The following is a 24733-nucleotide window of genomic DNA, read 5'->3' on the forward strand; positions in this document are numbered from 1 at the left end:
ATTTTAAATTTTTCATTGTCCTATTGAGTAAAATTATAACAGATTCTAGGAAATAAAAGGAATTTAAAAAAAAAAAAAAACAGACAACCTGGAAAACTATTCCATTCAGTTCAGTTGCTCAGTCATGTCCGACTCTTTGCAACCCCATGGACGCCAGGCCTCCCTGTCCATCACCAACTCCCGGAGTTTACCAAGCTCATGTCCATCGAGTCGGTGATGCCATCCAATTATCTCATCCTCTGTCATCCCCTTCTCCTCCTGCCTTCAATCTTTACAATATTGTATTGGTTTTGCCATATAGCAAAATGAATCCGCCACAGGTATACATGTGTTCCCCATCCTGAACCCTCCTCTCTCCTCCCTCCTCATACCATCCCTCTGGGTCATCCCAGTGCACCAACCCCAAGCATCCAGTATCGTGCATCGAACCTGGACTGGCGACTCGTTTCATATATGATATTATACATATTTCAATGCCATTCTCCCAAATCATCCCACCCTCTCCCTCTCCCACAGAGTCCAAAAGACTGTTTTATACATCAGTGTCTCTTTTGCTGTCTTGTATACAGGGTTATTGTTACCATCTTTCTAAATTCCATATATATGAGTTAGTATACTGTATTGGTGTTTTCCTTTCTGGCTTACTTCACTCTGTATAATAGGCTCCAGTTTCATCCACCTCATTAGAACTGATTCAAATGTATTCTTTTTAATGGCTGAGTAATACTCCATTGTGTGTATGTACCACAGCTTTCTTATCTATTCATCTGCTGATGGACATCTAGGTTGCTTCCATGTCCTGGCTATTATAAACAGTGCTGTGATGAACATTGGGATACATGTGTCTCTTTCAATTCTGGTTTCTGCCTTCAATCTTTTCCAGCATTGGGGTCTTTTCAAAAGAGTGAGCTCTTCACATAAGGTGGCCAAAGTATTGGGAGCTTCAGCTTCAACATCAGTCCTTTCAGTTAATATTCAGGACTGATTTCCTTTAGGATGGACTGATTGGAAAACTATTGGGTTGGCCAAAAAATTGTTTGGATTTTTCCATAAGATAGGAATAACTGGAACAAACTTTTTGGTCAACCTAATACTTTCCAACAAATTTCATTATTCTTCTGTCTTCCTAATGAATCTTAACAACATCTATCCTCAGAGTGATGTAAAGATGGTGGTCGGTAGGAATGTAGAGAAAAATGTAAACAATTATGGGACAGAAAGAAAAGGAGAGGAAAAGGAGGGAGAGCAGGCAGGAGGCACATTTCTGAGCTAGCTGAACCATCAGGTAGACAGGAGGTGAACTAAGCTGGAGATAACCCTTGTGGCAGCCTTGCCCTGATTTGTTTGCTCCTCTGCCCAGAAAATCCTTCCTCAAGCACTAAGCTACCACACTTTTCCTTAAAACTCTGTGTTTTTCTTTCCACTGTTCACACCTCTGTTTTACAGAATATGAGATACAGAAAGGACCTCATTGTTGCTGCTTAGTCATTCAGCCCTGTCTCACTCTTTGTGGCCCCATGGCCTGCAGATGGCCAGGCTCCTCTGTCCATGGGACTCTCCAGGCAAGAATACTGGAGTGGGTAGCCATTCCCTTCTCCAGGGGATCTTTCCAACCCAAGGATCAAACCCAGGTCTCCTGCATTGGCAGGTGGATTCTTTACCACTGAGCCACCAGGGAAACCCATAAAGACTCTCAGAGGTCACCCAATGCAGCTCCCTATTTCACACATGGGAAAAATTTGAAGGGCAACAAGACCAAAAACTGAGGGCTGACGAGACCAAAAACTGAGGGCCAATGAGACCAAACACTGAGGGCAACGAGACTAAACACTGAGGGCCAACGAGACTAAACACTGACGGCAACGAGACTAAACACTGAGGGCAACGAGACTAAACACTGAGGGCAACGAGACCAAACACCAAGGGCAAGAGACTAAACACTGAGGGCAACGAGACCAAACACTGAGGGCAAGAGACTAAACACTGAGGGCAACAGACTAAACACTGAGGGCAACAGACTAAACACTGAGGGCAACGAGACTAAACACTGAGGGCCAAAGAGACCAAATCATTTACCTGGGGCTAGATAGCTCCACAGTGGCAGAGACAACATGCACGCTGGACTCCCAGTGCCCCAGATCTGTGCTGTCTCCTTTAGGACAATAAATTGGGTGAAAATGAGTCACTCAGTGCCTCTTTGTGACCCCATGGACTACACAGTCCATGAAATTCTCCAGGACAGAATACTGGCGTGGGTACCCTTTCCTGTCTCCGTGGGATCCTCCCAACCCAGGGATCAAACCCAGATCTCCTGCATGGCAGGTGGATGCTTCACCAGCTAAGCCACAAGGGAAGCCCAAGAATACTGGAGTGGGTAGCCTATCCCTTCTCCAGTGGACCGTCCTGACCCAGGAATTGAACTGGGGTCTCCTGTATTGCAGGCTGATTCTTTACCAACTGAGCTATGAGGGAAGCCATTTACCCAAGTGGAGTCTGACTGGCCCTTATACAGTCAGGTATGTAAGTTTTTATCTTGGGAAGAAAATCTTGAGAAATATTTTTAAATGAATTAACAAGAAGCTTACTGTTTTTAATTCAATAAACATGTTTTATTATTAACTTCATTGCCTGCTAAGCCTGAAATTAGGTTTTCCTATGCTTGGGTAGGTCCTGCCTAACCAATAACACAACAATCAGATTTCAATTAAACAGATACTCACTCTTGGGCTACACACACACAACCACACACACACACACACCCTCAAAGAGGCACTTAATCAAAACACAATTTAAGCCCATTCTTGCTGTCATTCTTCTGGCCTGTATTTAAGAAGCAGGTATCAAATATAAGATAAGGCTCTCTGAATAAGGCTCTCTCCAAGTTACTCATTCTCCAAAGTAGGAATGTTTCTTGCTACTGCTTCCTATTTCTAACCCAACAACAAAAGGCAGCCTCCCCAAAGGACTCCTCCACAAGCTTTTGACTCTGTCTTCTCTGTGAGTCCTTGGTCTGTTTGGGCAAAACCAGATCAGTAGTCTCCTGAAGACTTTTAACTTTCCTTCTTCCTAGTTTTCAATTCTGCAATGGAAGAGGGAGGCTCTGAAAACAGAGCTTTTGATGCGTTTTAACAATATATTTAGAAACAGAGAATTCTGTGGTGGTCCAGTGGTTAAGACTGCCCCTTCCAAAGCAAAGGGTATGGGTTTGATCCCTGTTTGGGGAGATCAGATCCCACAAGTCTCATGGCCAAATAACCCCAAATTAAACAGAAATAATATGGTAACAAATTCAACAAAGACTTGTTTTAAAAAAATCCTATAAAAATAAACACAGTAAGTATGTTTTTGCACTGTGGTTTTAGCTCAGATCCTTATGGGTAAGCATCTGGTTAAAACAAACATTTTAACGTGAGAAGAAGCCACTTGTTTGCTGATGCCCGCCCCCTTCCCTTCCCTGCTCTCAGGGTAGTTGGGTGTGTCCTCTGTTCCTCAGTCCTGCCCGATGCTTTGCGACCCCATGGACTGTAGCCCACCAGGCTCCTCTGTCCACGGGATTTCCCAGGCAAGGATACTGGAGTGCGCTGCCATTTCCTCCTCCAGGGGATCTTCCCCACCCTGAGGCTGAACCCCAGTCTCCTGTGTCTCCTGCATTGGCAGGCAAATTCTTTACCACTGAGCCACCTAGGAAGCCATGTGGATGCGCCCTCCCTGTGATTAAAATTTGGGCTCTCTTCTCACATTGCTTAGACTAGAGGAACATGTGAATCTGGGCCACTAAAAATAACTCAGTTCTGTTGCCTAAATAGGTGTTTACTTTTAGTAGACTACAGCCACATAGAGCCTATTTATTAGAACTGCGCTCGGTGAAGTGGTGTTTACATGGATTACACTCTATGACAACGATTTATTTTGTTTTTCTTATTCTCTTTCTTTTTCTTGCACAGTCGAGATAGGCTGGTGGTAGCTGTGGCTGCTGTTCTCATTCATATGAAATTCAATTACAGGAGAAGCAGAAGAATGTGGCATTGCCAAAACAACTGCAAAAATCAAACACTGAGACTCAGGAAGACCTGAGCCAAAATCTGAAAGTTTCTATGGAAAAAAAAAAAAAAAGCTGCCGCATCTTCCTACCCTGCCTGCCAACTAGCAGAGGCAGTTCACTCTCTCCAGATGCCTCTCAGAAAAAAAACACGTCACAAGTAACAGGAACTGAGATCCTTAGGGAGCCAATTAGATTTAAGCCGTTTTCTAAATTCTGTTAAAAAAAAAAAAAGGAAAAAAAATCAGAAAAATAAAAACACACAAAAAATCCCAACCTGGCACTTGAAATGACATTTTACATATTCTGCTTAGGGCCTGTGGAATAATACTCAGATAATGACTAGTTGTCATGTTTATAAAATAAACCTCGAGTTTTTCATGTAACAGAATAGAATCACTGGCGAGGAAAACAAACTGCTTCAGAGCAAGAAGAAGGTGGCCCAACAAATCTGATAGGTACCTCATCCTTTGTCTTTGGAATATCAGCTAAAACATGACCAATTAGGCCAAGGTCGGTGGCAGGTAATCGCAGAAAAGTTCTCCTCCAAGAGCTGGCTGGGTGATGCTCTGAGCTTCCTACAACCGTCCCGCAAAGGCACGATGGGACAGTGCTATCAGGCAAGAGGACTTCTAGATCTCACACCCCCAATACAAGTTCCTCAGCTATCCTTTGACAAATGATGATGGCAGAAGGTGAGACAGGGAAGAGAAGCAACTTCATAAAGGCCAGTGAGGGTGTCGCCAGGTGCAGAAGCAGGTCTGGGTTTCAGCTTCTGGTGGGACCCAGGGACCTGGTGTCCCGTGCCTCCTGCATCTCTGCAGAGCTCACCATACTAATTCCATGGCTAGCTGTATTTCCTCATTAGATGTACAGCAGATGTGTCAAAGACAACAGAATCAGGCAAAAAGCCAGTAAGACTTACACATAATCAACTTCAGTTGGGTTTCTGAGATGGTTTATCTTCACTCCAGGATGAAATGGCCCCAGATCCATCTCCAAAGATGGTTTTGTAAAAAGCAACCAGACTCCATCAGACCCTCACTCACTCCTTCACCCTGTCTTTAGTATGCCATCAAAGGAACTGGGTCCAAGACGTGAACAAAGAGGTAAAAAGGAAACATGCCCTCAAGAAAATATTGCAGGGCTCCTGGGCAAGGACATGCTTTTGTCCCATCATGTGTTTGAAGACGTGTGTGTGTGTGTGTGTGTGTGTGTGTGTGTGTGTGCTGGGTCATGTCCACCTCTGTGCAACCACATGGAATGTAGCCCACCAGGGCCCTCTGTCCATGGAATTTTCCAGGCAAGAACACTGGAGCTGGTTGCCATTTCCTCCTCCAAGGGATCTTCCCAACTCAGGGACAGAACTCGCATCCCCTGTGTCTCCTGCATTGGCAGAAAGATTCTTTACCACTGAGTCACCAGAGAAGCCCACGTGACTAAACGTGAACTTTATCCAAAGATGAAGATGCCAGTATCTATGCAAGAAGCAACTCACGAGTCAGCACTTCATCTTTCTCAAGTTCTACCTTAAATATAACCTATTCCGTGAGGTTGTTCTAATGCCCTAACCGGAAATAACATCTTCTTCACTTGAGTTTAACTATGTATGTAATTGTCTTATTGCCCCTTAAGTTCTTTGAACAAGGATATTTTACTGAGTGGAAAGAATGAAATATAATGAACATAAGATTCTTGACTATGTGGTACAGACAGCTATTGAGGGATCCAAGTGGTCAGGGAGGACTTTACCGAGTTACACTTAATAGGACACCAGAGTTAAACTGTCAAAGGAAGAAAGGAGCAGATCCAAAATTAAGGAAGAAGATAAGCCTGAGGTCCTGGGATGTCACCTAACATATTCATTTAAAGTCTGTATGCTCTGCTCTGCTTAGTCTCTCAGTCATGTCTGACACTTTCCGACCCCATGGACTATAGCCCGCCAGGCTCCTCTGTCCATGGGATTCTCCAGGCACGAATACTGGACTGGGTTGCCATGCCCTCCTCCAGGGGATCTTCCTGACCCAGGGATTAAACCCATGTCTCCCGAATTGCAGTGGATTCTTCACCACATAAGCCATCAGGGAAGACCATTTAAAGTCTTGTAACTTCTAATAGTATGTCAAAAGGCTTTCCATGTGGGTTGGTTGGTAAAGAATCTGCCTGCAATGCAGGAGACCACGGGCAATGCAAGAGATGTGGGTTCGATCCTTGAGTGGGGAAGATTCCCCTGGAGAAGGCCAAGAAAGACACCGAAAGGTCCTTTTAAGATGGGAACATCATTCGCATGATGGTGCTCCTAATCCATACCAATGACAGGAATCACTAGAGGATAATAACATCTTTGTTTTTGAGGCCATGGAATGCCTCTGAGGACCATCCGCCTGCAGAGCATTTTCAGAAACAATTGAATTCCCAGGCTGCATTAACCATGTTGAAAAATATGACCTCTATGGTAACAAGAAAGGATTAAGAGCTTAATTAAGCCAATGCTCCCTCGTGCCCAGCATGCCTGCCAATCACGATCAGTGACAAGTTATGTCTCTTCATATACTTTTTGAACCAATATTTTCTTGGATAATTACAACATGGGACTACATACATTGTCTCAGTTCAATTCAGTTCAGTTGCTCAGTTATGTCTGACTCTTTGCAACCCCATGGACTGTAGCACACCAGGCCTCCCTGTCCATCACCAACTCCCGGAGTTTACATAAACTCACATCCATTGAGTCGGTGATGCCATCCAACCAGCTCATCCTCTGTCGTCCCTTTCTTCTCCTGCCTTCAATCTTTCCCAGCATCAGGGTCTTTTCAAATGAGTAACTAAACAGCATCAATATAAATATTTCAGCCTTGCAATTACTTTCAAAGAAATTTAGAATCTCTTTTTAGAGCTAATACCTTTTAGAAATAAGTGTTCCTTCAGCATTTGCTTTCTTTCTGGCCCCAATGTACAAATCATTCTGTTTTTCCTCACTTTTCCAAGATCCTCAGGGTCATTCTCTAAGGCTGTCTGCTTTAAAGACAACTTGGTGCCAAAGATCCCACCCCAGCTCTGAAGTTCACTTGGATGACACTTTCACACACTGGGTCTCTTCCTATTTACCTCCATCCAAATCTAGTCATTTTCTGCATAAAAGTTTCACTTCCCAGGAGCTGCAACCTACCTCTTGCACATTTTCCACCTATTTCCCTGGGTAGGCAGCTGCCCAGAAGGCAGCAGGGAGGAGGAGCTTTTTGATCTAATGAAGCTACTCTGCAGGACTCACAGCTAATGGCTAGGAGCTGGGCTGGTAGTTCTCTGGGGAGCGCAGGTGAGCGCAAGTGTAAAGGCTCAGCTGAGAGTCATCACGGTGCCTCGCTTGTAGCCTAGAGCATAGACTCCCACTTCGGAGCGGTAACCTGTTAATGGCTTACATAATGAAGAAATGAGTCAGTGTACTTGGCAATTCAGACCTGAGCTATGGGAGGCCTCAATTCAAAAGGGAATTCTGAAAGACAAGTATCAAATGGTGACATGGTGACATTTTTTTTTTTTTCTTTAAGGTGCTGTTAGTGGGGAAGAAAGGCTATTAAGTGATAGACATTTGTATTCTTCTGCTGTTTTCAGCTTTCTGGGCTTTTAGATGACTGCTGGCTCCAGGTTGAGCCCAGCTTGGGTCAGCCCTGGGCATCCTGGGGAATGAGAGCACCTTGACCTGCTGAGCCCAGACCCATTATGGAGCAGATTCAACCTCCTTGGGAACTGAAGATGCCTCCCGGCCTTTTAGAAGACCCAGGGCAAAACTCACCACGGGATTTGTTTTTTAAATTGAAGTCTAGTCGAATTGCAATGTTGTGTTAATTACTGCTGTATAGCAAAGTGACTCAGTTATATATGTATGTGTGTGTGTGTGTGTGTATATATTCTTTTTCTAGTCTTTTCCATTATGATTTATACAGGTTATTGAATTCAGTTCCCTGTGAGATACAGTAGGACCATGAATGAAATAATGCCACTTGCAGCAACACGGATACAACTCGAGATGATCACACTAAGTGAAGTACGAAAGACAAATACCATATGCCATCACTTGTATGTGGAATGAAAATATGACAGAAATGAACCTACCCAGGAAACAGAAATAGAACCAGGGACTTAGAGAACAGACTGGCAGTTGTCAAGGGTAGAGGAGAAGGGAGAGGGTTGAATTGGGAGTTCTGGATCCTGGGTGCAAACTGGTAATGCATGGAATGGATAAACAACTACACGGTTTAAAACAATGAGATGTCTCATAATATAAAGTCTTGGCTAACATAAACCAATCAAGGAGTCAAAAGTCACAGGTGAGACCTTAGGAGAGATAACCTTTCGGCAAGCTCTTGCCATGGTCATGGCTAAAATGGCAAATGAAAGTCTCTTGACCTTCTAAACAGAGAAGAGGCAATAGGCAAGGCTTAGAGCGACTTCCCTTTCACTTTTCACTTTCATGCACTGGAGAAGGCAATGGCAACCCACTCCAGTGTTCTTGCCTAGAGAATCCCAGGGACGGGGGAGCCTGGTGGGCTGCCGTCTATGGGGTCACACAGAGTCGGACACGACTGAAGTGACTTAGCAGCAGTAGAGTTTGGGACTCAACAAAAGATAACCTTAATGAGCTCTTAGGATATGCCAGGATCTTATTTGTATTACCTCACTGAATCCTCATAACAATCTTTGAGGCAGATGGTGGTATACTGAGCTGGCCAAAAAGTTCATCTGGATTTTAATCTCTCATGGGAAAACCCAAATAAACCTTTTGGCCAATCCAACAATATTATTTATAGTATTGAATTCCCATTTTTAAGATGAAGAAACTGAAGCTTATGAGCTTAAGTAAATCATCCATATTTCCCCAATCTGATGGGATTTAAATGAAAGTGAAAGTGTTAGTCACTCCTCAGGTCCGACTCTTTGTGACCCCATGAACTGTCTCCCACCAGGCTCCTCTGTCCATGGGATTCTCTAGGCAAGAATACTGGTTGCCATGCCCTCCTCCAGGGGATCTTTCCGACCCAGGGATCAAGCCTGGGTTTCCTGAATTGCAGGCAGTTTCTTTACCATGTGAACCACCAGGGAAGCTCCCACATGCTATCAATTACTTACAGTGTCAGTGGCCAAGGAGATTTTTTAAATAAGAATTAGCCTGTTTCCAAGAAATTTTGTAGGATGAAGGAAAGGGGTAAGCAAGAAAAATAAGAATTCTTGGGGGAAAAAAAAAGCTGAGAAGAATAAAAAGAAACAACTCGAAGAAAACAGAATTTCTCTGCCATATTGTCAGTTCATTTCTGTTATCTGGCTTAATGAGGCAGGAGGAAGTTCTAAAGTCGGACGATGTGAACATTTGCCCACAAAGACTGGGGCTTGTTCATAGCCAAGCAAATTGTCTGTTAAACACAGTTTCCAGTGTAGACTCAGACCTCACTCACATGGGGTTGCTCTTATTCACCAGCGATCTGTCCCCACCAGTCATCTGTGGCTATTTCAAGAGGTCAACGCCCAGGAGCTGAGTTTTCCAACTGAGTCTCCTCCTTGGAGAGGCAGGGGAGGGCTGGTGACATCATGGGAACAGTGTCTGTCTTCTCCGCTATGACTCAACTGAACATGTCAAAGAAACGCTACTCTTGCTGGCCCCAGAGCAATGCATGAATGATTCGATTTGCCCAGCAAAGTCCATGGAAAACAGCAGGCTACCTCTATCCCAGTTCCACGAAAAAGTGGGCAAGGCAGCCATGAGAAGTTACTCAGGCAAACCCGAACCACCAGAGAGAGGCGACCTTGACCCGCCTCCTTCACTCCCCCCATAAAAACGTGTACACACATCTGCATGTTCCTCTTGCCGAAAACGGGACAAGACAATCGGCTTCCTTCCTGCTCTGTGCTCTCATTCTACGTTAGACCAACTGCTAAGTTACGGACCTTACCAGACTGTCCTGCCGTCTACTCCACCTGTGTGGCTTCCCAGGTGGCTCAGTGGGAAAGAATCCACCCGCCAACGCTGGAGATGCGGGTTTGATCCCTGAGTTGGGAAGATCCCCTGGAGAAGGAAACGGCAAACCACTCCAGTATTCTTGCCTGGGAAATCCCATGGCCAGAGGAGCCTGCTGGGCTACAGTCCACGGGTCGCAAAAAGTTGGACATGGCTCATCGACTAAGCAACAACTTTCCACTTAGGTAACAGCTCCTCTTATCCCCTGAATATCTGAGTCCCATTCATCTGATATCATGTGTAACAAACACTGTTAACAAACCAATGTAAGATTGAATGTAATGATGAGTGAAGGACAACTTGCTCCCAGTTCAGCTCAGCTTAGCCACTCAGTCGTGTCCGACTCTTTGCAACCCCATGGACTGCAGCACACCAGGCCTCCCTGTCCATCACCAACTCCTGGAGCTTACTCAAACTCATGTCCATTGAGTCGGTGATGCCAGCCAACCATCTCATCCTCTGTCATCCCCTTCTCCTCCTGCCCTCAATCATTCCCAGCATCAGGGTCTTTTCAAATGAGTCAGCTCTTTGCATCAGGTGGTCAAAGTATTGGAGTTTAAGCTTCAACATCACTCCTTCCAATGAACATTCAGGACTGATCTCATTTAGGATGGACTGGTTGGGTCTCCTTGCAGTCCAAGGGACTCTCAAGAGTCTTCTCCAACACCATAGTTCAAAATCATCAATTCTTCGGTGCTCAGCTTTCTTTATAATCCAACTCTCCCATCCATACATGACCACTGGAAAAACCATAGTCTTGACTAGATGGACCTTTGTTGGCAAAGTAATGTCTTGGCTTTTTAATATGCTGTCTAGATTGGTCATAACTTTTCTTCCAAGGAGTAAGTGTCTTTTTATTTCATGGCTGCAGTTACCAGCTGCAGTGACTTGACTTTGGAGCCCCCCAAAATAAAATCTGTCACTGTTTCCACTGTTTCCCCATCTATTTGCCATGAAGTGATGGGACCGGATGCCATGATCGGTGCCCTGCAAGAGTCTATTTCCCAGTCCCGTGTAAGTTCTGGCAGCTCTATAGTGGGGTTAATGGTGACTTCCTCCAAGAGGACGTATGCCATACCCGTACCCAGAGCCCCTGTCCCTGTGGCAGACCACTGCTGACCCATAGCTCCACAGGAGACGCTCACAGTTCTGTCTCCGTCTCTGTGGAGTCCCTGGGTCCTGGTGCGCACAAGGTTTGTTTGCAACTTGCTCCCAGGCTCAGGCTAACTGGGGCAACAAGAAATGTGCTCTATTGCTTATGACTGAAGATGGCTGACGCTGTCACACTTGGCGAGGGGTAGATCATGCGCATTTGTTGTGTTAGACGTCCAGGATGTTTGGGCACTTAATGAATGAGTTTCATGTGTGGTTATATGTGCATGTATAACCATGCAGCTTTTTGGCTGGCCAAAAAGTTCATTTGGGTTTTTTGAAAGATGCTACAGAAAAACTAGAATAGACTTTTTTTGGCCAACCAAATATTTTGCATTTTCCTCTGCAGAATTCATCACTTCCACTTTGTATCCACCAAGCCTGCCTATCTCATAATTTTCTCCCTTAATCACGTATTTCTTTGGACTTAATTCAAGTAAAATCCTTAATCTAAAATGGTATTCTCCTTCTTACTATAAGACTCCAGAGAGAGGAAAGGGTAGAAAATGTGACCTGGAACCACCTCACAGAGCTGCCCGCAACACGCCAGCTGAGCTCCAAGTATGATGGATGCTAGAGTTTCAGCAAGACTCAATACAGACGTGGCCACTCCTCTTGCAGAATTTACAGTCAGTGGTCGAAAGAGATAATAAGGTGAGTAAAGCATACTAACAATGACAATGGAAACATAGGGTGTTACAAGAGCGCAGAGGAAAGAGATCAAAGCTAATCTGGAAATCCGGAAGGGCCCCCTAGACAAAGTCCTTTCAAGTTTTGACCTGAGAAATAACCAAGACTTATCCAAGTGCAACAGGACTGTGGGAAAGAGGAGGGGAAGACCCAGAGACAGGGGAGAGCACAGCATGTGAAAGAACTTACAGAATGTTGTCGTTCCGTTTATTCGCTCAGTCATGCCAGACTCTTTGTGACCCCATGGACTATAGCTTGCCAGGCTCCTCTGTCCCAGGCAAGAATACTGGAGTGGGTTCCCATTTCTTTCTCCAGGGGATCTTCCGGAGCCAGGGATGAGACCTGCATCTCCTGCACTGGCAGCTGGATTCTTACCACTGAGCCACCAGGGAAGCCCACTTAAAGAATGGCTGGGATTTAAGTCAGGAAACGGCTCGAGCCCCAGCTACTCTATTCTCAGGGCAATCAAGAACACTGAAGGATTTTAACCAAGATGGTGACATTTGGATGTGAGTTTCAGCAGAGAGACTGGGGTTGTAGAGAAAGACGTCTAGATTTGCAGTTGTACCATTAGAGTAGGCTAAGTGCAGCAATAAATAGATCTTCAACATTTTCCTTTTAGCACGATTACTTGGCTGCCATATGGAGAATGGATTATAAAACTGCAAGACTAGATACACAGAAGCCACTTAGGATGCTGTTGCAGTCGTCCAGATGAGGGTGCTAATGGCCATGATGGAGATGGAGAGAAGTGGATGGGTGCAAGAGAAGATTAAGAAGACAGAATTAACAGACTGTGACAATCTTAGGTCAGGGGAGGGCAAAGGTTTCCTTAAAGGGCCAGAGAGGAAGAAATTAGGCTTTGCCAACCATAAAATTTCGGTCATAATGACTCAACTCTGCTGTTTTGGTTGAGAGAGTAGACATAGACAATATCCAACATCCACACTGTACCTGTGTTCCAGTAAAATTTCCCTTACCAAAAAAAACATGTCAACAGGCCAAATTTAGCCCAGGGCTGATGCCTGCAGACCCCTGGACTAAGTGAGGGATGAAGCAGGAAGAGTATGAAAAAACGGTCCCAAGCATGGGGCATGAGCCCCTGGATGGCTAGCTTACTATTTTCAAAAATATTGATTTACTGGCCATGCTGGATCTTCACTGTTGCACATGGGCTTTCTCTAGCTGCGTGAGCAGGGCTTCCTCCTTGTTGGGGTACACAGACGGCTCACTGCAGCGGCTTCCCGGGCTGCGGCTCGAGGACTCCAGGCGCTCGGGCTTCGGTAGTTGAGCGCACTGGCTTAGTCACCTCGTGCCATGTGGAATCTCCCTGGAACCTGTGTCCTCTGCACTGGCACATGGATTCTTAACCACTGGACCACCAGGAAAGCACCCTCCCCACCGCCACCAACCCGGCTTGCTGTTCACAGACAAAGGGATGCTGGAGACAGAGCGGCATCAGAGAGAGGGAGGTGTGGCCAGTTTTTAGACAAGCTGAGTTCAAGAGACCTGAGAGACACCGCTCAGATCCTAGATACAGGACACATGGGGATCTGGGAGTTGTCTTGGGGGAGCAGACTCAATGTTACAAGCAGATAACCACAAGTCTGCAGCTTCAGTAATAATAAGGTTCTCAGATGGTGATGCCAGACACTCCGAGGGGGAAGCGGGGACAATCATTCCAGGATCCTGTCGGGTAGCAGCGCCTCGTTACCACCCACAAGGATGACAGTTCAGGGAGGAGCACTGGCAGGAGCCCTCTGGGGGTCAGGTCGGAAGACGGCATCATGTCTGCCCACCACCCACTGGAGAGACGTCACCCACACGGCCATGGAACTGCAAGAAAGGCTGGGGACGCGGTGGAGTTGAGTCCCAGAATGTCTAGGATCAAGGGTAGAGTGGATGTGGGGGGGAGGTCACCAGGATGGACCACCAGAGTCAAAACTACCTACAGGCTAGAAGGCTTGAGGGTGAATAAGAGAGATTCAGATAACGTGACGAGTGAGACCAAGTCCATGGCCCAGAAGGACACTGATACGAGATGAACGGAGAAGATTCATCCCCGAACAATCCAGCCAAGGAGAGGAACGACAGGGGGAAAAGAAAGCTGGGAGAGTGTGTGAGAGATTTAATGAACATATGCAGACATGAGCACAAATTTAGTCGTTAAGCATCAAGCACATCTTTGACAAGCTGACACATATTTGGTATCTCTGGTATTTAGATGAGTGTGTGCTCAGACGCTCAGTCGTGTCCAACTCTTTGCAGTCCCTTGGACTGTAGCCCGCCAGGCTCCTCTGCCCATGGGATTTTCCAGGAAAGAATACTGGAATGGGTTACCATTCCCTTCTCCAAGGGATCTTCCCGACCCAGAGATCAACCCGCATCTCTTGTGTCTCCTGCAGTGACAGGCGGGTTCTTTACCACTAGCACCACCTGGGAAGCCTCTATTTAGATGAGAAAGGAGCCAAACTGCCTTTAAGAAAAAAAGGCAAATCAGCTCCTCCAAAAATTCTAGGTTTCCCTTACCATTTAGATGGACTGCTATAGGGCTATGTAGGGCAATCATTTTGTTTCCATTCACTTTTGTGTCCATAAGTCAATGTATATAGATAAAATGTGTTTTCTGTATCAAAAATGTTATTTGGTCTTATACACATTGTGAACATACTAATATAAATATATGCCTGTCTGTATACACACACTGACTCAGCACTCCCCGAGTTCATTCCTACAATGCATTTTCACTACATTCCTACATTTCTTTTTCACTTCTAGTTTTTGGCAATTCATTCCTACAATGCATTTTCACTACATTCCTACATTTCTTTTTCACTTCTAGTTTTTGGCAATTTTCCATACTCTGTGCTTTGTTCAAGGCCCTTCCACCTCCCATCCAACCCACATTTAGTCCTTGCTCCCAATGAGAAGACCAAGAAAAAAAAGCTGTATTCCACCCTGATAACACTTGAAGCACTGCTTCATTATTACAAAATACAACAGAGCCTGTTGCTGAAACAAGAAAATCAAGGCCAGAACACCTAAGCTCCTGTCTTCAGCTATTCTGAGCCCAGGAGACCTCAGCTGAGAAAAGAGAAAAAAATCTGAGATCGAGCAGAGTTGTGTCTACCAACCTTCCCACTTTTAGAATGTGAAATCTTTAGGGTACAGAAGGGGCTTCCAAGGGTTTTGAATCTGGAACACTCTTCAGCAGAAAATCAGCCAGCCTTGCTTATAAATACGTTTAAAAAAGACAAGTAGCTTTTTAAAAAATGATCTGCCCAGGAAGTACACAGATGGTAAAGAAAGTAAAATTAGTAACCTCTTCTACTTGCCCAGCATAAATTATTATGTACTCAATCCGACCAAGTGACTATTTATAAGCCTGACCTCGAACACCGTGGGGTTCAATAAATATGACTTGCAGATGGTGACAATGTTCCCCATATTTCCTTAATGACACGCAGGTGGCAGCTCAGTGGCACAAATCATATGCATTTTATTTTCCCTTCACTGCTCCTCATCTTGTAACTCACATCAGGTCTAACTACTGGAAAAAGCCTCCCAATTAGCAAAATTAATTCTTCCTTTGATTTGAGAGAGACCAGCCCGTGTTTACAAGCAAGGAAAAACTTTGCAAGCAGCATTTCTGCCCTGACTTCTGTGATGAGATGTTCTGTCAGCTCCAACAAGGCTTTCTTATTGCTACTTTTATAGGGGCATCATTATTCAAAGTCAGCTCGCTTCAAATATCATCTGCAGAGCACACATGGAGAAATTTGGCTGCTGATGCAGATAATGTATGAAACTGAGAGACTGCAACTTGTTTCCCACCGGCCAGATCAAATATGTAAGTTTTAAAAAAAGATTCTAGACTCTTTCAGCTGTTTTGGGGGGAGTTGTAGGAGACGGGCAGGAGTTCACCAACACAAGGTATACAAATGTCACAGGCAGTTGTTCAAAAAGATTATGCAAATGTGAAATTCACAATTTGAACCTCTATTATCTGATGCTTCAAACGGCCGCTGGGCTAGAAAGCCCATTGATTTTCCTTGGTCAGATTCTCCTCCTATCTCTGTCATTCTAAAATCACCAAGCCAACTCAGCTGCCTCTTCCTCTTCACTAGATGGTCTCGTTTCCTCCCAGTCTAGAAAGTGAAGGCCATTCAGCCGCGCTGGGAACCCTGGGCCCCCCGCCGTGTTCTCCCACCAGCTCATCAATCATCCTGCGTGAGCCGTCACCAGAGGGCTGCCCATCACCCCCGTCTCTCCCTCCACCACCTTGGTTTAGGTCCTGTCACCCTTTACTTGGACCAGCGCAGAAATGACTCGTGATCTCCTTGCCAGGCTCAATTTCTGTACAATGGATTCAGCTCATGGAAAGCAAACAAAACCTACCTAAAACAGAATTCAAAAAGTAAACAGTCTCTGCTTAAAACACTTTCATGAAAAACACCCTCTGAAAATAAATCTAAACTTTTTAAAAGGCAGTAGGAGCCCCAAACATCAGGTACCAGACCACAGCTACAACCTCATTTCTCATGTTGTCTGCCTATTTCTCTCTCTGATACACATACACACACACACACACACACACACACCCCTGCCCTTCTAGTGATACACACACACACACCACACACACACCTGCCCTTCTAGTGATACATACACACACACACACCTGCCCTTCTAGTCCCCACCTCATGAACCACTCACACTAAAGTTGCTGCCCAGAATGCATTCCTTGTTCCTGACCCTCACGTGGCTCCTCCCAGTGCACGTTTGCAGCAGGGACCACCTCTGCTCTTGGCCAACTCAGGACGCCTTCTCAGCGCTCTCCACGTACTCTCTATCCAACTCTTCGAGTGGAAGCTAAAACTGCCATTCAACAACACATTTTTGTATCTCTGAGTTAACAGCACAGTTATCTACAGAGTACAATAACAGAATTATATCCAAACCCATGAGAATTTTGTGTATGATGAAAGTGGAAAAGCTATGGACTCTCAAATAATGGTGCCCAGATAATGGGTTAAAAATGTAGAAATGACCATTTTGGATACTCAGCCAGTTATCTTACCCCCAAATTAATTCCAGTTAGATTAAGTATTCAAATGTCCAAAAAAAAAAAAAAATCACAGAAGAATTAAAAGACAATTCATGAGACAAGATCTGTAACATAAAGGAAAGACTTTTCCAAGCATGATGTTAAAAACCAGAAACTATAAAGATTGATATATGTAACTAAATACATAAATAAGTAGCTTTTTAATTGGAGAAAAGTACTGTAGTCCAAGGGAAAAGACAATCAACAAATTCAGAAAAATGCCTAGTGGGTATATTACCTAGTTTGAATAAACTGATTCAAATGGAAGAAAGTTAATCTCCATAGTATGTAAAGAATTCTTGAGAACCAATACAAAAAGATAAACCTTCTATTAGAAAAAGCAAAACAAATGATATAAACAGACACACAAATTGCTTCTCAATCCATGTAAAGTTTTCAAACTCTTAAGTCAGAGAAATTCAATTTTTCAGTGATATTTTGCATGTAAGAACAGCAAAGATTAAAAAAATACTCTGGATTATTGAAAGTATGAGACAGGGGCACTGTTAAATACTGCTGAGAAGAAAGGTCTAGGAAGCAGTTTGATAATGAGTCTCAAAAACTCTGACCCTGAATTTTTCCCAGAATTTATCCTGCAGAACAATCTAAACATCCAGCACCGCAGGGGAGGGGGGAGGGTTCTTAATAAAATACTATATCTCCTTCACTCCAGTGTTCTTGCCTGGAGAATCCCAGGGACGGGGGAGCCTGGTGGGCTGCCGTCTGGGGTCGCACAGAGTCGGACACGACTGAAGCGACTTAGCAGCAGCAGCAGCATGGCACTATTATCATATACCCATCAAAATTCAAGATACATGCACACACAAAAAAATATATACACAAAAAGATATATGCACACACACACAAAGATACATACACAAAAAGCTATGCTTGATATGTCAATTTTTTAAATTGATTTAAAAACAACCAAAAACATCCTATTTTAAGATATGTCTGTTTATTTGCACAGGAAAAAAAAGAATTTGGAAGGACATTTACCAAAACGTAAACCATCATGATCTCAGAAAGATGAGAATATGAATTCCTTCTTTATATCTTCTTTCCTTCTTCTTCATACCTTTTCATATTATCTGATTTTTTTGACCAAGTGTATGTATACTTTTATCATTCAAATAATTACCAACAATAAAACTATTACCACTATTTAAAAAGGATGAATAAAATGGAGAAAGAAGACAAAATCAGTCTTCATACAAATAGATTGAGAGAGCCCAGAGTCTCTGAAAGAGACTAAAAGAGCTGTCGTTTTAACTGAATTATGCCAACCAGGAACAGGGGATAGTGATGAAGTTCATCTTCTACAGGGGTGCCAAACCCCACTGGCACAACACAACAGGAGTGTCAGGGGACGCACACTGACGGAAGCCACCCGCCCTGGCCAGGCACCATAGCAACCATTCGCATAAACTGCTTTGACAGGAGGTCCTGGTAAGGAACACGGAACTAATAGGCCACCACCAACAGGGAGAGCTCAGGAAAGGTCAAAAGGAGACACCATGTGTCCAACCAGCTCCCAGAATCCTTCTTGCTGGCATCCATCTTGGCTGAACAAGGCATGCACCACCAGGAAAGACTCTGAGTCAGAATGACTGGCTAAAGCCAACCCGGAAACTAATCCCATTACCATAAAACCCGAGACTGCGAGCCACATGGCAGAGCAGTCCTCCTGGGTTCCCTTACCCCTACTGCTCTCTGCCCGGGAGCCCCTTCCCAATTAAACCTCCTGCTTCGTCAGCATGTGTGTCTCCTCGGACAATTCATTTCCGAGTGTTTGACAAGAGCCCAGTTTTGGGCCCTGGAAGGGGGCCCCCTTCTTGCAACAGGGCCACCTGAACTAATACCTGAACAATTTACACCATGAATTTACTTTTCAGAATCTCTCTCCTATATGAGATGATCAACAGATACTCTGATCTCACTAAGCATAAAACAATGATTAACTGTTCTTTTTCATAACAGAGTAAATAAAGCTAATATCCTCCTTCCCTCATTATGACACTTTGGCTAGTTTTAGACAGGAAAAAAAAAAGTTGGAAGACTTCAATTCTAAGGATAAATCTGTGAATAGGTTAGCAGGACATGTAAGTCTACACACAATTTTTTTTTTTTAATTCCTATGATTAGCTAATACTTATCACAAAAACAGATGGGTATCAGAATATGGTTAGAAGAACAACAAACCAGATGTCAACTAACTAAACTTTAAATTCTACGCATTTTATTAACCAATATAATTTTAAGTCCATTGTTTAAAAATAGGGCGTTTCAACCATGGGGAGTAGGGGAAAGCCAAGACTCAGTGATTGGTCTTTCTGAAGACAAAAGAAGTAAAAGCTATTTATAGTGACCTTTGAATGTTTACCTTTGAGCTGGCTAATCAGATGTAAATTGTCACTCCATGGATATGCATAATCAACTTTATTCCCTTTGCTAATTGAGAAATAGAGCTGTTCAGGTCAGGAAACATTTGAAAAATACACCAAGCTTGCTTAGTGGAGCAAGGTCTTTTAAAAAGTCATAGTTTCCATATGGTAAAATCATGGAAATTAGACTTACAGGGGGGAAAAAAAAAAAAAAAACACTAAGAAAGGCTAATTTGTTATTGAGCTGCTAGTCTGGGTTGGAACAAAATCAGTCTTAACAATTTCAAATCTTTATTCACTGATGTGTTGTTGGACATTTCAGTTGCTTCTATGTCCTGGCTATTGTAAATAGTGCTGCAGTGAACACGGGTACATGTGTCCTTTGGAATTATGATATTCTCAGGGCATATGCCTGGAGAAGGCAATGGCACCCCACTCCAGTACTCTTGCCTGGAAAATCCCATGGACGGAGGAGCCTGGTAGGCTGCAGTCCATGCGTTCGCTAAGAGTCGGACACGACTGAGCGACTTCCCTTTTCACTTTAATGCACTGGAGAAGGAAATGGCAACCCACTCCAGTGTTCTTGCCTGGAGAATCCCAAGGACGGCAGAGCCTGGTGGGCTGCTGTCCATAGGATCGCACAGAGTCGGACACGACTGAAGCGACGCAGCAGCAGCAGCAGCAGGGCATATGCCCAGTAGTGGGGTTGCTGGGTCTAGGGTAATTCTATGTTTCGCTTTTTTAGGAGCCTCCATACTGTTATCCATGGTGGCCGTATCAATTTACATTCCCACCAACAGTGCAAGAGGGTTCCCTTTTCTCCATACGCTCTACAGCATTTATTATTTGTAGGTAATTTTGATGATGGCCATTCTGACCTGGGTGAGGTGATACCTCATGGTAGTTTAACACATACGTGTGCAATCTAGAGAAATGGTACAGATGAACCTATTCCCAAGGCAGGCAGATGTAAAGAGCAGGCATGTGGACATGGGGGGGTGGGACGGGCAGGGAAGTGGAGGGTGGGATGAATTGGGAGATGCGGACTGACGTCTATACACTACCATGGGTGAAAACAGCTAGTGGGAAGAAGACGCTATAAAGCACAGGAAGCTCCGCTCCGTGCTCTGCAATGACCTAGAGGGGTGGGAGGGAGACCCAAGAGGGAGGGGATACATGTAAGCATACGGCTGATTCTGTTCATGGAACAGCAGAAACTAACACAACATTGTAAAGCAATTATATTCCAATTTAAAAAAACTCAAACCTGGAATTTTTTTTTTTAAACACTTACGTTCAAAAATAACTCCATCAGCCTTTATGGAAAAGCATTCCATCACTTTACTACGCTGAGTTCCTCTCCTGCTGAGTGTACGCTTTTCCCCAGCCAGCAGTGGCTGTGGCTTGGAGGTCACTTTGCCAGGACACTTATTTATCTACTGAACTTGGTTCACACAAGTCAGTCCTTCCCTTTCTTTGACTCTCCTTAAGCCTCTTTAATTTTCTTTAAAACTGATCCCCAGTAGGTAAGTGGGTCTCATCTCAATTGGGTAAAAATGGGCCAATACATTCTCTGGACAGACACTTCAAGGTTATTTCCATCTTTATAATCCTAGTGGAAGTGTCCATTATTTCAGTTATTGTTGGGGTTCTGGAACAAGTGACTGACGCCGCAGCCACCTGCAAGGACCACCTCGCTTCTCTGATTCCGAGATAGGACCCACTTCCACCTTAGTCAGTGCCTTCCTTGTATAAGAAGCCCAATTTCTCTCCCTCTTTGAGACAGTCCTCATTCATGAACATTCTCTCCCTTTTAACCACGGGAGTAAAACCCCCTCCTTAATTGTTTGGTGCATTTGGTCTCCCATACGGTGCATGTAAGAAATGAAGAGCCACCATTCAGTGTAAGCCCCAGCCACTCTCTTCGCAGGAGGATGGACAAGCGCTCTATTTCTTGGGAGGCTGGAAAACCCGAGGAACAGAGGAACAGGAGGCAGGGCACTCAGAACACAGTCCACAGCCCCCCTTAGTCCAGGCGCGGGAAGGCACATGTGGCAGGGTGGGTCTTTATCCTGGGGGGTCCTGACCTCAAACTCACTCAGCTGGCTCAGCTAACAGGCATCACAGAGCCACATGTTCACAAGACACACCCGATATGCGCACTAAGGCCCTCTGAGAAGGAAACATAATTAGTGGAGTAAGTACGTGTTTCGAGGAACGGTGCCTTGCTCCACCCTGACTACTCACTGCAGGGTCCTACGAGGGTTACTTAACTTGTCTGAGCCTTAAATTTCTCCTCTGTAAAAGTGCTTTCACCAGCCTCCCAGAGTCAGAGGGCCCACCCTGGTTCAATGAAACATTCAAATTCCTTCCCTGTTTACCTTTAAATTCTCTAATCATTTCTTGGCTTTTTTAAAATTAACAATTCTGTGGAGATGCCATTCACATACTATAAAAATTCACCCTTTTCAAGCTGATGTGCTGTGGTGTGCTTAGCTGCTCAGTTGTGTCCAGCTCTTCGCAACCCCATGGTCTGCAGCCCACCAGGCTCCTCTGTCGATGGGGATTCTCCAGGCAAGAATACTGGAGTGGGTTGTCATGCCCTTTTCCAGAGGATCTTCCCAACCCAGGTGTCCCGCATTGCAGGTGGATTCTTTACCACCTGAGTCACCAGAGAAGCCCTTTAAAGTGGATAATTCAGTGGTTTTTAGTGTATTCAGAGTTGTGCAACTACTACCACCATGTAATCTCATAACATGCTCGTTATCCCAGAAAGGAAAGCCCATATCCATTAGCAGTCACTCCCCATCTCTCCATCACAACCACTAATCTACTTTCTGTTTTTATGGATTTGCCTAGATGCCTTCTAGGCTCATCCATATTGCAGCATGCATCAGCACTTCATTCCTTTTTATAGCTGAAGCACATTTCATTGTTGGGATATAAGATATTTCCCTTATCCATTCATCAGTTGATGGACATGTTTAGCTAACATGAATAATGCTGTCATGAACATTTGCATACGGACACGACGGAGCGACTGATCTGAATCTGATCTGAACACTATGGATGTAACATACTGTCAGTTCTCCAGGGTATACATCCAAGAGAATTCCAGGGTCATAAGGTCACTCTATGTCTAACCTTTGGAGGAAATGCCAAACTGTTTTCCATAGTGGTCATACCATCCTCTTTGCTTTTGTCCTTTGGGTTCCTTCTGTGTCTGCTTTCCGGTTGTTCAGTCTCATCTGGGAAGTAACTAGGGTTTTTGTAAAGGTGTTTCCTACAGAAAGAGTAATTTTTAGCCACTATAGGTAGAGAAAGGGCTCCCCAGGTGGCTCAGTGGTAAAGAATACACCTGCCAATGCAGGAGACGCCAGAGATGCAGGTTGGATCACTGGGTCAGGAAGATCCCCTGGAGGAGGAAATGGAAACTCACTCCAGCATCCTTGACTGGAAAACTCCATGGACAAAGGAGCCTAGTGGGTTACAGTCCATAGGGTTGCAAAGAGTCAAACACGACTGAGCCACTGTGCAAGAACGCCTATGTGGAGAAAACACACAAGGTGGCTGACATGGACGCACAAGACGCACATAGAGGCACACAGACGCACAAAACGCATATAGACGCACAAGACGCACATAGACGCACAAGACGCACAAAGTGGCGCACACAGACAGGTCATCCACGTAGGACAGCAGTGGCGCTTGGAGTTCAGGGGCCAATTCAGGAAGTTCTGAGGGGGGTTCAGGATGGCTTAAATTTCTAGGCCCTAGATTTATAACAATACACCACACAAATGTAAGTATACCTGCATCTTTATTTCAAGGACTTACAGTATAACTGCAACAATACAACAGGAATGTATATAATGACAAAATACGGTTTTAAAGAAACCTAACATGTGAGAGAACAATTCCTGCTGTGCACATTAGGGAAGATTACTTTGGAGCAGAGACCATCTTTCCTGGCTCTTAAAGGCTTAAATTTTATGAAGAGGAACAAATCTCAGAAGGAATTATGTAAGTAAACGTACCTAGTGAAGGTATGAATGAGAGGGGGGATTAGGAAAACAGAGGAGAAACAAGGAAGAATTGACATTCTGGCAACTGACCGAATGTGCCAAGTGAGGCCCAAAGTAGAATAAAGATGCCTCCCAGATTTGGGGCTGAGACAGTCAGATCAGATCAGATCAGTCGCTCAGTCATGTCCGACTCTTTGCGACCTCATGAATCGCAGCACTCCAGGCCTCCCTGTCCATCACCTACTCCTGGAGTTCACTCAGACTCACGTCCATCGAGTCAGTGATGCCATCCAGCCATCTCATCCTCTGTCGTCCCCTTCTCCTCCTGACCCCAATCCACACCCCCCCCCAGCATCAGAGTCTTTTCCAATGAGTCAACTCTTCGCATGAGGTGGCCAAAGTACTGGAGTTTCAGCTTTAGCATCAGTCCTTCCAAAGAAATCCCAGGGCTGATCTCCTTCAGAATGGACTAGTTGGATCTCCTTGCAGTCCAAGGGACTCTCAAGAGTCTTCTCCAACACCACAGTTCAAAAGCATCAATTCTTCTGCATTCAGCTTTCTTCACAGTCCAACTCTCACATCCATACATGACCACAGGAAAAACCATAGCCTTGACTAGCTGGACCTTTGTTGGCAAAGTAATGTCTCTGCTTTTGAATATGCTATCTAGGTTGGTCATAACTTTCCTTCCAGGGAGTAAGCGTCTTTTAATTTCATGGCCGCAGTCACCATCTGCAGTGATTTTGGAGCCCCAAAAAATAAAGCCTGACACTGTTTCCACTGTTTCCCCATCTATTTCCCATGAAGTGATGGGAAATAGATGGATGCCATGATCTTCGTTTTCTGAATGTTGAGCTTTAAGCCAACTTTTTCACTCTCCACCTTCACTTTCATCAAGAGGCTTTTTAGTTCCTCTTCACTTTCTGCCATAAGGGTGGTGTCATCTACATATCTGAGATTATTGATATTTCTCCTGGCAATCTTGGTTCCAGCTTGTGTTTCTTCCAGTCCATCGTTTCTCATGATGTACTCTGCATATAAGTTAAATAAACAGGGTGACAATATACAGCCTTGACGGACTCCTTTTCCTATTTGGAACCAGTCTGTTGTTCCATGTCCAGTTCTGACTGTTGCTTCCTGACCTGAATACAGATTTCTCAAGGGGCAGATCAGGTGGTCTGGTATTCCAGATGCCAGTAACATAAATAATGGCAAAGGCTAGAAGACCTTGCATAAGAGGGAAGCAATGAGTCAGTTCCTTTCCAGAAACCTACAGAGTTTAAAGTCCAGAGGAGGGACCTTCCCTGGTGGTCCAGTGGTTACGATTTA

The 24733-nt window shown here is 44.5% G+C and overlaps 1 protein-coding gene across 5 annotated transcripts in view; it reads right to left on the reverse strand.

Moving 5' to 3' along the window:
• Nucleotides 1-24733, reverse strand: part of ENOX1 (ecto-NOX disulfide-thiol exchanger 1) — a 687342-nt gene that overhangs the window by 567503 nt on the left and 95106 nt on the right. For 2 of the 5 annotated variants that reach the window (XM_070380255.1, XM_070380254.1), the window contains exon 1: nucleotides 2077-2131. The exons of the other annotated variants lie outside the window; for them this stretch is intronic. The gene's annotated coding sequence lies outside the window, so the exon portion shown is untranslated. Of the gene's footprint in view, nucleotides 1-2076; nucleotides 2132-24733 lie in introns of those variants that run through there. 5 annotated transcript variants of the gene reach the window in all.

This window comes from Bos mutus, chromosome 12, assembly GCF_027580195.1.
Source record: "Bos mutus isolate GX-2022 chromosome 12, NWIPB_WYAK_1.1, whole genome shotgun sequence".
NCBI classification, from domain to species: domain Eukaryota; kingdom Metazoa; phylum Chordata; class Mammalia; order Artiodactyla; family Bovidae; genus Bos; species Bos mutus.